Here is a 16,644-nt window from a genome sequence, read left to right on the forward strand (position 1 = left end):
TTGAAACCAGGATGGAGGCTCTCTGAGACAGGTCAGCAGATACACACACCAGCCAACAAGACTTAAAACCTGAGTTTGACTCCTAAGAGCTACATGGTGGAAGGAGAGAACCCACGTCTGCAAGTTAACTCCACACGTGGGCCATGACACATGCATGTCCTTCTAAAAAAATAGATACATGAAATAATTTTTAAAAAATCAAGATGGAGAAAGGTTTTTGCCAGGGAAGCAGGGCTGACTTAGCACCTGAAACTGATTAATTCACAATAAAGGCATCATTAAAAAGTAAGGTCAGATAATCAGATCTTGTTACTCCTAGCCAAGGAGTTCTCAATGTTCAAGCCAGGATGGTTAGACTCCTCCCCCCCACCTCCTAAAATCAATCTAGTGTAGAAAGGAAGAAATAACAATATGTTCACAGGTGAAATGGCCTTGCATAGAGAAAAGCCCTAAGAAGCCACTTAAATAACACATTAGAGCTGATTAACTAATTCAGTAATATTGAAGGATAGATATACAAAAGTCAATTTTATCTCTATATAAACTTGCAATAAGTAATATGAAAATAAAAATCCCATTCACAGTACCATGAAAGTATACAAAAAGCTCATACACACATATACTCACACACGCACATATACACACACATATATATACACATACACAAAGATATACACACGTACATATACATACGTACATATACACACACAAATACACATATACATATACACACACATACACACACGTGTGTATGCATGAAAAAAGATATCCGATACCATTATTTCTGAAGGAAATGCCACAAAATAAGATAAAGTCAATGAATCTGAAGTGACAAGTGTCAGTGAGAATATGGAGAAACTGGAACTCTCACACACTGCTGATGGGAATACAAAATGGTCCAGTCACTCTAGAGAGCGTTCTGGCAGCTCCTCAGATAAGTACAGTAATCAGACTCCACAGTGCTACTCATGGGTCTCTGCTGGAGAAAACACGTCTCCATAGAACTTGTACATGACTTTACATCAGGAGGCAAAGTAATCCAAATGCGAGTCTATAGTTGAAGGATAAACAAAATGTAGTTGGTTCAGATGTTGGAATATTTAGTCATCAGCTGACCCCAGTGTCATGTGACCCTGACCCTGAACATGTGATGTAAGAGAAGGCAGGCACAGAAGACATACTGGATACTTAATCCATATCAAAGTTCAAGATAGGGAAATCTACAGGAAAGTGGATTAGTGGGTAACAGGGGTTAGGGTAACAGAGGCACAGTTTGGGGGACATGCCATTTCTCTGTGACGATACAGTTACTGGTGGGAATAATGGAATAGGAAGATACAACAGACATGTTACAGGTATGGTATGTGGATTATACATGTGGGATATTTTCACTGAAAATATTCAATCTCTAAGAAAACCCAAGAGATTGTGGCTAGCTGGGCTACAGAAAACAAACAAACAGCAACAGGCTGAGGTTGTGATGGCCATCCCACTGCTGAGATATATTCTGGGGCTTATAGCTGCCTGCACCTGTCTAACAGCAGAGTAGACAGCCGTCTTGCTGGGAAGTGGGGCAGAGATAGCAGCCATGCGCAACCTCAAGGCTGCCACGTCTTACCTGATGATTCCCTAGCCCACCACACAAACACGCAGCTCATAGCCCATCCTTGTTCAGAGGATTTGACTCTGTGTGATAGAATCTGTCACCAGGTCACCTCCACTATGAAGGAAATATGCACAGTGATGCTTGCACGACTCTGTCCCCTTTTATTCTAGGCCCTGGTTTCACCTCTTGCAAGGAGCCTCTAGGCCCATGTGAGGATCTGGAGTCAGGAGCTTTGTGTCTAAGGCCCAATGGACAGAGTGGTAAGGCCTGCAGTTTTTGTCTCTAGTGAAACCTCTACTCAGAAGGGGTCTGAGGCCTCAGTGGTCATCAGGTCTTGGCTTAGCAATGACTTGGGGGTGTACAGCCAACAATGACTCCTGTGTGCAGAGGGATGCGGGTATGTGGGACACTCAGGGATGTGTAGGCCATCCTGTGTGTGTACCTGGGACTCTAGTAGATGCCTGAAAGGGAGGTAGAGAGCTGGCACCCAGAGTCTGCAAACTTGTGCCACGTGTAACTGGCCGTCCATATCTAAGGTACTATGTGCAGAGCCCTCTGCTTCATCACTCTCTTCGGCATTCACGAGCTGCCAGGGCCCCCACCTTGACCTACACATCAGCCACCATCCTATTGTGAGGCTGGAAATGCCACCCTTGTACCCAAAATCAGGCCAATGAGAGGGGTGGAGGCTGCACTGAAGCCCGAGAAAGCACCCTGGCCCTGGCCCCACAGACTGCTGCTCACTGAGGCCAGAGTCCCTACTTCCAGACATCTAGGGCAGGAAAGACTCTAGCTTCAGCCTTGTTCAGGAAACTCTGATGCAGATTTCAGTTAAGACACTGGGTGTTCACGAAGGTCTCCTGTCTGTCTTTGTCTCTATGTCCCCTTCCCTGGGTTCTTTGGGTAGCTTGCCCAGGTCACACACATGGAATCTGAATTGAGAACTCAAGGACACTACCCTAAAGTAGTGTCGAAAGTAAGTTCTAAGTAGAAGTAGCATTCTAGAGTCATGGCTCCTCCCACAGAGCAGGGAGAAACAAACCCTGTGCCCCCGATGAGTTTAAAACCACAAAACGGGAGACACCAGAGGCCAAATAATATCCTCTGAGTCCCCACAGATCACTATGCCCCCTGCCAGAGGAAGATTCAGATGCTGCCACTGGGGATCCTTCCTGGCTAGAAATGAGCAGATAGAGCCAAGGGTGGTGGTGTCTTCAAGCCTGAGGTTAGTTAAGGGAGCAGTTTCTGGGAGAGCTTTCAGCCCAGAAGGCAGACCTCGATTCATCACGAGATGACACATCTGCCTTACTTGGTTAAAAACAAACAAACAAACAAACAAACAAACAAACAAGAACCAGGCCAGATCAGCTCCACTGCCCCTGGAGAGCGTCCCTCTCATTGTGTAATTTTATTTGACTTTTGCTTGTACTTTTCCTCCTTCACGTTTCAATTGTTCTGCAAGCTGCCAATGTCCGCGTGCAGTTCAAGCTCTGAAGGCCTGAGGTGTGGAAGGTTGGATGGAGTCCCTGCTACAGTCAAGAGTCACCGGAATAGCAAACACGCAGTGTCCAGGCGGAGTCAGCACGGGCAGCTCTGTCACCAGGACTAGCAGTACTCCAGTGTCCCCAGAAGCAAGAGCACTGACCAGCTTTCATACAGCAAACAACAGTAAAAGAAATTCCAGATTCTAGATTTCTCTTTCTCTACACCAATGGTCTCCACTAGGCTACAGTCCTCTCCCTGCCCTGTCTCTGGAACCCCCTTGACCCCTTCAGAGGCTACCAGGTCAGAGGAGACCAGGACAGAAGTAGAGCTCTGGGATGTCTGTCTGAAGAAGCCAGGCACTAGGCTAAGGAGCACAGAAGGGGCTTCCCACTGAAGTCAAATGTAGAAATGAATTAAGGCTGAGTGCACACTGTTAAGCGTGGTCAGCCATATCTGGATGGGTAAGAACAGATATGTCTCATATTTTTCATATCCATATCAGGAAGAGGGTCTTGGGGGACCAGAAGGAGTTTTTAGGGGAGCAGCAGAAGATCCTTAAGGGACTAGAGAGAAGCTTTGGAGTACTTGATAATGATGGGTAATCAGAAGATATGTCCTAGGGGGAGCAAGAAGAGGGTTCTGGGGGAGGAGGAGATAATTTGGGGATTAGGAAAAGGGTCCTGGGGAACAGGAGGGAGTCTGGGGGGAAGAAGTGGGTTTTAAAAGACTAGGAAGAGGGTCCTGGGGAGCAGGAAAGGTCTCTGGGGATTAGGGGGAGTTTTCTTGTCTGCTGAAGAGAAGCAGAAAGAAGTGGTGGTTAGATTCGGGGTCTTGTGCAGAGAAGGGGGAGGGGAGAAAAGAGGAAGAGGTGACTTCAGTGGCCATCAGGGTCTGGCTGCTGAGACAAGGAGCCAGAGAGCAGGTGCAGCTGCAGTCTGGCATGTCATACCTTGTCCAAACCCAGCCACTCAGGTGGAGGTGGGGGCTCACATAGTTGCAGCCTCAGTACACCAGAGCTCAGTCTACCTGGGCTTGCTCCTGGGGTAGCCAGTGCAAGCTCTCCGTGGGCCTGATAGCAGTGGACACTTGGTGTCTTCTCTCCTTTCTCTACCTGATTTACTTGTTTGGATTCTGAAAACGATAACTTGTATTTGAATATTTGGTCCTATAAGCAAACCCCCTCTCCAGGAAAAGTCACTGTGAGCCCTTCCCTGGTGACAACTTCTTAGGTGACAGATTCTGGGGTTACTTGGCTAAGGAAACAAAGGCCAGCTGTCTCCCAGGGAAGCAGCTCCGTGAACTGTAAGTCAGACTACAGACACCCGTGAGACCATGGGAAGCAAGGTCTGCTTAGGCACCTTTTCTTCTGTGTGTAAGAAACACTGAGCTGAGTTTCAGTTTGGTGCATTTAATCAAGCCTCATGCGGAATCATCCACAATTACTAAAACCAAACCAAACAACGACAATAAAAACGCCCCCTCTCCCAACAAAACAACTTATGACCTGTGGCCACACACTTGGGGTTCTCTAGGGTTGCAGGGAGTGAGCTATGGCTTTACAGGACACGCAATCCCCTTGTTTATTAGAAACATTTGAGTTGTTCCCTTAGCCTATCCATTCCCTGTCACACATGGGTCAGCTGGATCTGAGGTGACGGTTTTAGACCAGGGCAGTCCAGGTGACGTCTAGACTGCTGGACAAAATGTGTAGTGTAACGACATAAACTCTGCAAAGATATTCTTTGAAAGCTGTCAAACACTGTCTACTTTGACCTGGAAATTCCATCTGGGGACTACTCTCTTAGGGAACGTCAGAAATGGGTCCGAAGACTTCTGCACAAGGAGAGCCTCACATGCCAGAGTGCAGGTCTGTGAACTTAGTACATGAAGGCATCTTCCAGGAGGAAGATTCATAATGATCACAACCAACAGAGATTCCTCAGGGATGGCCAGAGATTCCCAGTCCTTCCACGCCTGATGACCCTGCCAGCTCCAGATAGGCTCGTGGCTGGCATCTAGACCTTGGTCCACGTTCCTGCTCAAGGAGGACTGTGGTTCACTTGTGTTATCCCGTTAACATCTGTTCTTTTTTGCTATTGGCTGATGGATCCCATTCTATGATTGTGTCAGGAGGTGTCCACTGTCCATTTGTGGATATGTGTTTGTGTCCTGGGGGCTTTTGCAAATAAAGCTGGCATGAATGTTAATGAGTCAATCTCTGTGCGCATTTGCTTTTATTTGAGGTAAATTCTACAGTACATTGCCGGGTCAGACCATGTATATCAGAGAACACTACTTCCCAAGAGTCATGTCACTTGCCTTTCCACAGAGCACCTGGGGATCCAGTGCCCTGATTTGTTCCGGGTTGTTTGCTTTTTCAAGTCACAGCCCACTTACATGCGAGTTCTAATTCTCCCCGTCATTGCCCTTATAAATAAAGTGTGTGGTCTCACACAGTCATTTAGTTTGTATATCCCTAGCAGCGATCTGCATCCAGGATCTTCTCATGTGATGTCATTTATGTCTTGTCAGTGAGTATCTGCTCAAATCCTTGGTTCCTTTGTAACCGGGTTTCCTTACAGCTGAGTTTGTACAGCTCTTTGTATGGTCTAATTGCTAAGGCTTTTGTCAGATCTGTGATTTGCAAATATTTCTCCCAGTCTGAGCTGTGCTTTTTCATTCCCTTAGCAGTCTTTCATAGGCAAAGTGTTTAACTCTGATGAAGTGCAATTTACCAATTTTTCCCCCTGTAGAGGGCTTTTGATATAACATCTGAAGCCTCCAATCTAGGCAAGCAAAGACGGTTTCCTAGGTTTTCCTGTAGACGTTCCACATTTTATATTTTATGTTTATATCTGCTGTTCATTTTGAGTTGAATCTTCGTGTAAAATATAAGGCAAGAAGCTGGAGAGATGTCTCAGTGGTTAAGAATACTTGCAGCTTTTCCAGAGGACACAGGTTTAATTCCTAGTGCCTACCTGTGGCTCACAAGCATCTGTAACTCCAGTCCCAGGGCATCTGATGCCCTCTTCTGGCTTTCTCGGGCACTGCCTGCACACTGTACACACATACACACAAGCAAAACAAACACATAAAAATATAAAGATTGAGGTAACCTTGTGCATGCATGTCTGCTCTCCATGCTGACTGCAGAGACTGCAAGTCTCACCTCTTTCACAGTGCTACAAAGTCTGACTGGAGCTTGTTGGGATATCCTGAAGTTAGGAGGTAAGAATCTTCCACCTCGTTCTTTAAAATGCCTCTGTTGTCCCACAAGAATTTGATAATCAGCTTGATGATATTTACAAGAACCAGGTTTGGAATGAGAGTCCACAGACCCTACAACTCAACTAGGATGAACTCCAAAGCATCTGATCTGCCAGTCCATGGCAAGCATGTATCTCTCTTTACTTTAGTCATGGATGTCTCATCAGTGGTGTGCCTCTGCTTCTGTTTCTCCTCTTCTTCCTCCTCCCCTTCCTCCTCCTCCTCTTCCTCCTCCTCCTCCTCCTTCTTCTTCTTCTTGTGTCTTCTGTCTTCTTTCTTCTTTTAAACAGAATCACATAACCGAGGTTGGCCTTGAACTCTTAACCTTCCTGCCTTCACCCTTCAAGTGTTATAGTTATAGGTATGTGCATTAGCCTGGCAGTTTTGTAACTTTTGGCACATAGGAAATTCACATATCCATCCTTAGGCTCCTGGCTCCCTGATGGGTCTGTTGACATGGTCAGTGCAACTTTAAAACACAATTTCCAGTCCCATTTGTACATTGTTCATTTGTGGTCACACAGTTGGATTTTTTCTGTTAATTTGAGTTCTGTGGTTGTCCTAACTCACTTACCTGTTCTCTAGGCTTTTTGTGGATTTCTGTGTCTCAAATCATATGCCTTCCATTTTCTTGCTTCAATTCCCTGAAGAGACTATCTAGTATATTATAGCCTGGGAAGGAGAGCAGGCATCCAGGAGGCAACTATCCCATCTTTCATGTTTGCCTAGGCTGAAGTTCTCCATGGAAAGATGAGAAATGACGCACAAGACTGACCTGGCTAAGCCAGGCAATGGTCTACTTTTTTTCTTATAAGGTGTGACGTTTTATGGCTTGTTTGGCTTTTGTAAGTCCTGGCACATCTTTTCTAAGTGTGCTCGCACATGAGACAGCAGGAGCTCCTCATCCTGTCTCCTTTCTCCTCTGCTGTGGTCCTGGGGATTTGACCTTTTCACAGGGCACTGAGATACATCCCCAGTCCTTTATTTTAGAGATAGGGTCTCAACTATGTTACTTAGGATACAGTTGAATTTTCTCTCTTTCTGTTGCAATTCTCTGACTAGTGGCTTATGGGAATGTGCCAGGAGACAGAGCTGCCTGACCTACAGCGCCCCTCTCCAGCTTTGGATTCCTGTTTCTTATGTTTCGGTGGGAGAATCTCTCTCCCACTGGTCATTTCGTTGAAGCCTGCCTTCCAGCAGCTTAACGAACAGAGGTTCGGTAAATTTCTTTTATACTCTGCACACCTGGAAAAGTCTTTCTTCTCATTTTGCTTGCTGAGCAGAAAACAATTGTCACTCATAAGGCTGCTATTGCTAACTAGGCCCCAACTTTTGATTTTGCTGTTGGATTTCAACATTCACGTTAATAAACAAAACTCAAATATGTTGCCCACACTTCCCATCAACTAGGTGACCAGAAAAGAATGTGGCTAATATCTTACCCATCCTGGCAACAGAGGAAAGAAAAAAAGCCACGCCACCTCTGTTCTGGGTTGGCCTAATGCTGTTTGTATTCTAATGCTAATTTGGGGCTCCCAAGACTGGTTGCCCTGACACACACACACACACACACACACACACACACACACACACACACACGAGACACTGAGTGACCCTGCCCTGTTAATTGTGATCAGTAAATAAACATGCCAACAGCCAATACCTTGGCAGAAGAGACATAGGTGAGGGTTAGATTTCCTGGGCTTGGGACCAGGAGAAAGAAGAACTTGCAGGAGGAGGAAGGGAGTGGCCATGGGTTAAGAGAGAGGAGAGCGTGGCCCCGAGGGCTCCCCAATTGGAGCTAAGAGCAGCCCAGATGAAACATAGCAAGTAATAACTTGGGTTATCGATAGGGAGATAGATTCTAACAACACGGAGGGTAGGCAGCTGCTCAGCTGTTGTACTGCTCAAGGCATATTGTAAATATAAAGGCTGTGAGTGTGTCTTTCATCTGGGAACTCAATAACCAAAGGCGGGGTAGAAACTTTGGGTCAGCTTTTAATAATTTCTGCTACACAGCTCACAACTAGTGAACAGAACAAGCTTGCTCTTTACAACCAAACACTTCAAAAAACAAGGTCTATGGACATGGGGTCCATGTTGGCACTGGTCTCCTACACTTTCTAGTAGAAATAAAAGAATAAATTCAGTTCCCACCGCAGTGAGATGTCAATCAGCAGGGGGTGGGTGTGCCACTAACACACTGCCCCACGCAGGCTCATTTTTGACCTTGTGTGTGATTAGAAATTAGTGACAGTAGCTTGCCAAGGAGCCCTGCAACTACTGTGTATTTCACTCTCTGTAAATTAAACATATCCCGCAGATGAGGAAACAGGAGGAGGCATGGGAAGGCAGGTGTATCTTAAGACTGTGTCGTCCTTGGTGGGTGTCTGAAAGCCTACTTGGTGGATGATTAAATTTCTTCACATGCCTCTTACTACAGCTTGTGTACCACCTGAACTTACTCCCAGCTCCTCAACAGTTCGGCCATCTGTAGGTAGCTAGCTGGAGTCATCTGCAGGATTACGCATCTCCCTGCAGTTAGCAGTCTTAGCTTGGGGTTGGCCACAGGCAGATGCCATGAAGGCTGGGCCCACAGCAGAACCCGCCCGTTCTTGTTAATGACTGAGCTGATTTCACCTTCTCTCTCAGAAGATCCAGAACAAGATGTTTGTTAACTCATTTCACCAACCCCAAATTTGACTTCGAACTCACTTGAGGTTTTTTCTCCTTAATTAATTCTTCTAAGTGTGCTCTCACAGAGTCAGATTTGGTGGTGCAAGCAGAGGGAGATCAGATCTACTTAGGAGAAGTGCTCGCTGTGGCCATTTAAACAAAATTGAGTTGCTCATTTTGGATGGTCTGCGCTGAAGCAGGCTTGTCAATCCACTCTCCTGCAGACACCTTGCTATCTAGCGTGTGTTAGGCTGCAGAAACAAATTCTTCAAGGGTCCTGACCCCCATGTTGCTGGTTTCTTCTGAGAGCCATTCATAGTAGGCAAGGACATGAGGTTGGGGACTGCTAGCATTGTGAGGTGGCACACTAAGCCTTCCTGCAGATGCAGGCTCTGCTGTGCCCTTGGGCGTGTCGAGCATGCTCTCACTCAGCTTTGAGCAGTTCATTGAGGTTCTAGGTACAGATGAAATCAGTAGGATGGGGACAGAGAGGACATGCAGAATCCAGGATCATGTACCATTTTGTCCAACAATGGTGCAAAATGATCAGCCGTTTTTCTTCATTGAGCTGTTAATTTTAGCTGTTTCCTGAAGGCCGTATCCCACAGCTGCAGCTCTATTTGAGGACGAGGAGGGGCTTGTGGCTCTGTGACTGGTTCAGTCCTCTGAGTGCTTTGTGGCAGGTGGGTTGGTTTGAATTAACCCAACTGACATTACTGGAAACTATCTCTCTCACTAAAATTTTACCTACTACAAACAATGCACCAGGGAACATTCTAAGCATGCAAAGCCTCTGGCTTCTTAGGCAGAGTTCCCAGAAACAGGCTTCCTGTTTTTATTGAATCCAGAGCTTTACACATGCTAGGTCTGCCACTGAACTAGATAGAACCCCAGTCTTCCCACTAGAGACTCACTCACTTGATAGGCTTACCTCTGATGCAACCTCCTCTGCATACATTCATGCTTGTGGGAGGCATAGGATTCGAGTTTCTGTCAACCCAAAAGCAGGACCTTCTCCATCACTGAATGGGATGTACCATTCTTTTTGCCACAGAGAACATCTGCTACAGTTTCCAGCATTGCTAACCTTCATGGCTGGCTCACAGGCCATTCTCCCTGAGGTAGTATTTTTCTTATAAATGCATTTGAACTTCTTCTATATGAAGATTATAAGCCTATTGTCACACACATTCTAATTTTATTAGCTTTATAGTTTCTGGATTTTTTGGAGGCTAAAATAATTTCCCCTACATACATGTATATTTACTTATATTTTCGTTTGCTAATTATATAGGTTTGGGATTTTTCCTATGGTCTCCTACATATTTAGAATTTATTTAAATAGATGCTTCCAGGTAGCATCTATTAAGACAACCACTCATAGATGTAGGAAGGCTTCATCTTATACACTAAGTTGTCACACAGATTTGTTCTATTTCTGTGTGACTATCTCCAAATTGCAAGGGCGAGCATGCTGCTGTTACTAAGTATATACTTGTTTAATTTTACTTATTACACTTTCCAATGTGTGTCTTACTAAGAACATATTTAATTTTGCATAAAGTACTTCTAAGATCTGTTACTAAGTATTATAATTGTTTAATTTTATTTACACTGTGTTTCTATATCTGATAAAGTGTGAAATATTAAGATGGTATCTTCACAGACCCCCGTCTTCCTACTCATCTCAATGCTGGTGTTAGATATGCCTGTCCCCATCAAGGCTGTGGAGAAACCATGTTCTGCATAGCCAGGAGATCTTATTGGCTAGCTACCTGGAAGATGAGACCAAAGATGTGTTAGGTTCCTATGAGTCAGAGATGTGGTGTGGAGATACACTAGTAAGCGTGTATCTCCGTTCACACACTCCAACTCCGGGAAGCTGCTAGACACCAAAGAGGACCCAGCCTCGTGCTCAGCTGACTTCTGTATTCTCTTCACCTCACAGCTAGTTGAACACATATGTGAAGAGGAAACGTATGGTTCCTTTGGAAAGTCAGTTATGTCAAATGATGTTTTGCTGGGGCATGCAGGTGAAATGATGTTTTATTAAATATTAAAATGGACATGTGAAAGAATGTTTTCCTGAAGCATAGACAGCTCAAGGGATGTTTTGCTAAAACAGACAAAGGTGAAAAAATGTTTTGCTAAACCAAACATGTGAAAGGACTTACTTCGTTAAGAAGGAATATAAATATAGCCAGCAGATGGTGGACAACACTGGATGGTATTGGTACTCCTTGCCATTCCTTACTGGTCATTGTTTGTCATGACTTCATAGAAAGAAATGCATCAAAAAAACTTCTGGTGGTGTTCTGGTGGCTTCTTACCACTTCCTTAGACCCAGGCCGATTGGCAGAGTGAAGTGGAAATTTCTGGATATGTCAGTTGATACAGATTCACGTGGAGTCTTGCTAAGAGAGACTCACGTGGGGTTTTGCTGAGGCAAGACATGAGGGAGGACAGGTGATGTTTGGAGGAAGTATAAATTGGACAGTGATGGTGAGCTTGCATAGTTAGCTTTGCAATGCTTTCTTGGTCTTGTGTCTTCATCTTTGCTGATCTTCACTTTATCCAGAGAGGCAGAGAACTTCTCCTGGCATCCCTGCTGATCCTGGCCACTCCTGCTGACTTGTGCCAATTCGACAGAGGCCTGGCTGTTTCTGCTGGGTCGTGTCACCGCTGCTGATACATATTTGCTATCCTGACACTACTGAACTGGACTGATGATATCCTGACAATTGGAGATTGAAATCACCTCAAGGAACGACTTCTAAACAGCATACAGCAGAGCCTCATGGCTTCTTTTGGATCGACCTGCTGCTGCCAATTCGTGAATGGTGTTTGCGAGTGGATAGAGCTGCCGCTGCTTACTCCTGTGAACTGAACTGCTGATATCCTGACAGCGCAGATTGGATTTGCTCCAAAGAACTATTTATAAACAGGTCCACATACCCCATATCCTAATAACCTTTCTTTTCCACTACCTTTGCTGGGTGGTGGGCTAGAAGGGAGGTTAAAGCATTTATACACCCTTATTAAATGTAGGTCTTGAAAAATCAGAGCCTACACATGTGTGTCTCTAGGTCCTTAAGAGCATCCCGTAGAACATCCAAGAACACTCACTGGGCTTGTGACAGATAGCATCATGTATATGTATTGATTGAGGCGGGGGGGGCTCTTCTCTCATCCAAGCACAGAGCATGCTGCCTCCACCCGCTCCTTCTATGCCTCACGCGGCCTTGTGTTGGCTTCTCTTTTTAACACTGAGCCTTTCTTGCTAAGTATATCCCTAGGCACTTCACATCTTTATTCTAATAGCAACAGAACAGTTCCCCCACTTTTTAAAAAAACTTCTCTGATTGCAGAGAAGTGACTGAACTTTTCTGTTTATTTTATAGCTGTCCACCTTGGCAAATTCACTAATCTCAAATATACTTGCTTCTAGTTCTCTTTGATTTGCAGTCATATACACAGAGAAGGTGGCTAATGTCTGCAAGGAAGAAGCCTGTGTCTGTTGTCAACACGCAAGTCTTTGGAATGCAACCACTGCCCCAGGAATCAGAAACTAGAAATGAGAGGATCTGGCAAAACAGCACTTCCTACTCCTGGTGTATCCCAACAAACAGAAGGACCTGCCCCAAACTGGTCGACTCAGGGATCATGACTTTGCTGGTTTTCGGTCAGTGCTTACACTGAATCATATACCTGGACAATCAGAGCTGTGAGAGTACAAGCAACATTTGTATTTATTTAGTCATCCATATTTTACCATACCATGTTAACTGAAGAACTTATTTATTGCAGCCTATAAGTACTAATTAGAAACAATGCTAAGTTTTAGGAAATGCCCCCATGAGGCATAATTAAGTTGCTTCTAGTTTCCTTGTTCAGTGCGCTGAGCAGCAATGCAGGGCAGAGAGCTTCTTTCAGCCTCCATGGGAGGTGGGAACACACTCAGCACTCCTCTCTGAGATGCAAAGTGCTGATTCAACAGACATCCACCGAGGGTCAGGCTCACTGTGGATTCAAGGCAAGCAAGACAGTGAGCTTCTTATGCAGGACTGGAAATGGGAGGGCACCAGCACCCAGGCCTGGGTGGGCCCACCCTGGCTTAAAAGGGCACACAGGCAAAGCACTCTACTGAATTCAGTTGGTTTGGCATTGTGAAGCAGGTGCTCAGCAGGAAGAGGCTCTGGGCCCACTGAGCTACATGCTGAAGTAGGGTCTCAGTGACAGGAGAAGCAAGGTGGGGAGGGTGTGCCCCTAGCAAGCAGAGGCCTAGGAAGAAATACACATGGGATCAATGGGAAAACACTGCAGTGTGCACATAGGTTCAAAGACAACTAGGCACCTAAGGACAGCAATCTTCAGAGGAGTAATTAGCTGATATACATGTAAAAACATGGATCACCTAGTGACCAATGAGACTTAAACAGCTATGAGGTAATGTTTGAGACAGATGGGTGAATTTGGAGAAGGGTCCTGTCATAGTCAGGTTTTACTGCTGTGAACAGACACCATGACCAAGGCAACTCTTAGAAGGATGACATTTAATTGGGGCTGGCTTACAGGTTCAGAGGTTCAATCCGTTATCAAGGCAGGAGCATGGCAGCATCCAGGCAGACATGGTGCAGGAGGAACTGAGAGTTCTACATCTGCATCTGAAGGCTGCTAGTAGAATACTGCTTCCAGGAAGCTAGGATGAGGGTCTTAAAGCCCACACCCACAGTGACATACCACTCCAACAAGGCCACACCTACTCCAACAGGGCCACACCTTCTAATAGTGGCACTCCCTGGGCCGAGCATATACAAACCAGCACAGGTCCCTTGCACTGGTTTGGCCCCCACAACCTTGGATGGACATATGGATGAATAGTCCCAAGGGCATTGGCCTGACCTCTGAGGAGCACATTGAGGAGTCACCACAGGGCCCACTGAGAAGCAGCAATACACCACACGGTGAAACTCCTCAAAGTCATAAGTGGGCAAGAATGGTCACCCCAGAATAAGTGACAACAACAAGGAGCTAGGGAACACTTAGCACTGCATTCCTCCAATGCTGTGCAGACAGGTGCAGGGATCATCAGAGAGGGCTCTGGCCATGATGCTTGGAGACAAGATGGCTGCCCTTCTATATGGGTCACCATTCTGCCAGAAGAGGAGGTTGTTGGGAGGAGGGTGGCAAAGAGAAGCCTACTGGCCTAGTTGGCCGGCTGGCTAAATCCCCTGCTGTTCTAGGGACAGATCTGCATTTTGCCACTGTCCTTAGAAACAAATGCTCACAGTAGGCATCAGGATGTGAGGCTTCAGCGCTCTGCACCCACAGAGGTGGCAGCCTTATTTTTTTTTTTAAGACATCTGAGGGCTGGAGAGATAGCTCAGTGGTTAAGAGCACTGACTATTTTTCCAGAGGTCCTGAGTTCAATTCCCAGCAACCACATGGTGGCTCACAACCACCTGTAGTGGGATCTGATGCCCTCTTCTGGTGTGTCTGAAGACAGAGTACTCATACACACTGACTCTCAGTTCAGGAAGGTGTACTCTTCCAGAGTGGTTTCTGTGGAAGGACAGGCTTCTCCTAGCAGACAGGAGCCAGAGGATGCAGGCTCGCCTGGGTCTTTGTGGAGTTCTGGGCAAACCACAGCAGAGCTTTTCATGGAGCCTCGTGGGGGAACAGTTTTAAAATAATGTAAGCTGGCTATGGCTGACTTGGTGAATTTTGACAACTTCCCCTTTGTGCTGCACCTCAATATTTCAAGCTTAGCTGGAGTCAAAAACAAAATCATCTCAGTTCCAGCTTCTCAGATGTGTTCTCCCAACTGGGTAGTGCCTGATGAATTTAAGCTTGGGTGAACTGAGTTCCCTTCAAAAATACAGCTCATCTGTCAAAATAATTCAATCCTATTTAGGGAAGTGCTGGGAGGCCATGAACTCATACACAATTGGAAAAGTCTCCGATTTCCCTCAGTTCCGGTGAGCCCTCAGCACTGCAGCTGCACTCACTGGCCGATGCAGAGGTCAGTGGGGCAGAATGACCCCTACACAGAGATGGTCAACAGAAACCGGGGCTCTAGGGCAGAACCTGGTCTTTGTGTGCCAACCCTGCCACTAGAGGGGGTGGAAGGCTTCCTGGTCCTCCATTCTCATCCAGCTGTGTCTGCATACCAACAACCCTGGCTACTTATCAGAACCTTCTGGTGTCAGTCAGAGGGGGAAGGCCCACTTCATGGGCTGGGGTCCACCTGTACCACGCAAATCCCCTCTTACAGTGTGTGCTACCATGGCCTTTCCACGTATGCTTGCATTCTTGTGGGTAACAAGATAACATGAGTCCCCTGATTCTCATGAATCATTGAGTCTATTCTCTTTGCAAGACCTGCATTGGTTTCATAGAGAAATTGAGGCCTTAAAGGAGAAACAAATGTTTAAAGGTCCCATAAGAGTTAGAATAGGCATTTAGGGGCTGAAGAGATGACACAGTGGTTAAGAGCATTTGATGCTCCCCCAGAAGACCCCAGATCAACTTGTAGCATCCACGTCAGGCAGCTCATAACTGTTCATAAGTCCAGCTCTAGGGGATCCAACACTTCTGGCTGCCACACGTGTGCATGCACACATACTCACAGTGGCTTCCACACGTGTGCATGCACACATACTCACAGTGGCTTCCACATGTGTGCATACACACATACTCACAGTTAATAAAAATTATTCTCTTGTGGTGGCAGAAGAGAGATGAAAGGCCTAGGATAGATACTGGAGGGAAGAGTCTTGATCTTGTGGTGTCTCTTCTGAGCATTTAGGTATATCTTTAATATAATGTTTTTCAAACTAAGGCAAGAATCCAAAACACAAATCTAGACTTTCTCTGCCATATCTGTATAAGAATCTGAGAAAGACAAATGCCCTCATTTTATCTTTTTAGCCAGTGTCCACCAAAGTGACCAGGTCCCACTTGTCCTCGTGCCTCTAAAAGCTCCCACAGGGCCTCACACTGAAATAGGCAGCAATCTTGGCCATGGACTCCCACACCAGCAGTGTGGGTTGGCCATAACAGGGATGGTGGCTGCACTGTATAAGCCACAAGGCCACATAGAAGGTGCACATCACAGTCCCAACAATCTCAGGAACAAGAGAAATGCAAACAGACCTGACTCACACCCCTGACTGCTGCTCAACACTGTGCTGACTCACATGGTAATGCCACTGCTTTTATGCTGAAAGACAGATCTGCAAGCAGGCAAATAAACCAACTGAGCACACTGCTGGCTAGACAGGGCACATGGAATCCAGGGCTCATTGATCTAACCACACAGTGGGCCTGTAGTGGTCTGGCCTCAAGCAAGGCGAAGTCTCTACCCCTAGGTCTGTGACAGGACCTGGTGACACTCCCTAGTGTGGGCGCCCCAGAGAGGTTCTGGGCAGTGATCTTTCACTGTCACCAAAGGTAAAAGCTACTGACCAGGTTATGCTTCTCCTCTCAGTGAAGAGCAACCAAGGCTTTCTTTCCCTGAGTTCATGGCTGCCTGGGCATGACAATTCCACCTGGCCCCTATGCACCGCAGTAACAATTCCACCCGGCCCCTATGCACTAGTGCACTGCAG

General features: G+C 46.0%; 1 protein-coding gene across 2 annotated transcripts in view; it reads right to left on the reverse strand.

Moving 5' to 3' along the window:
• Positions 1–16,644, reverse strand: part of Kcng2 (potassium voltage-gated channel modifier subfamily G member 2) — a 66,694-nt gene that overhangs the window by 2,777 nt on the left and 47,273 nt on the right. The window lies entirely within an intron of this gene.

The sequence above is a fragment of the Grammomys surdaster genome, unplaced genomic scaffold, assembly GCF_004785775.1.
Source record: "Grammomys surdaster isolate TR1022 unplaced genomic scaffold, NIH_TR_1.0 189, whole genome shotgun sequence".
In the NCBI taxonomy this organism is placed as follows: Eukaryota; Metazoa; Chordata; class Mammalia; order Rodentia; family Muridae; genus Grammomys; species Grammomys surdaster.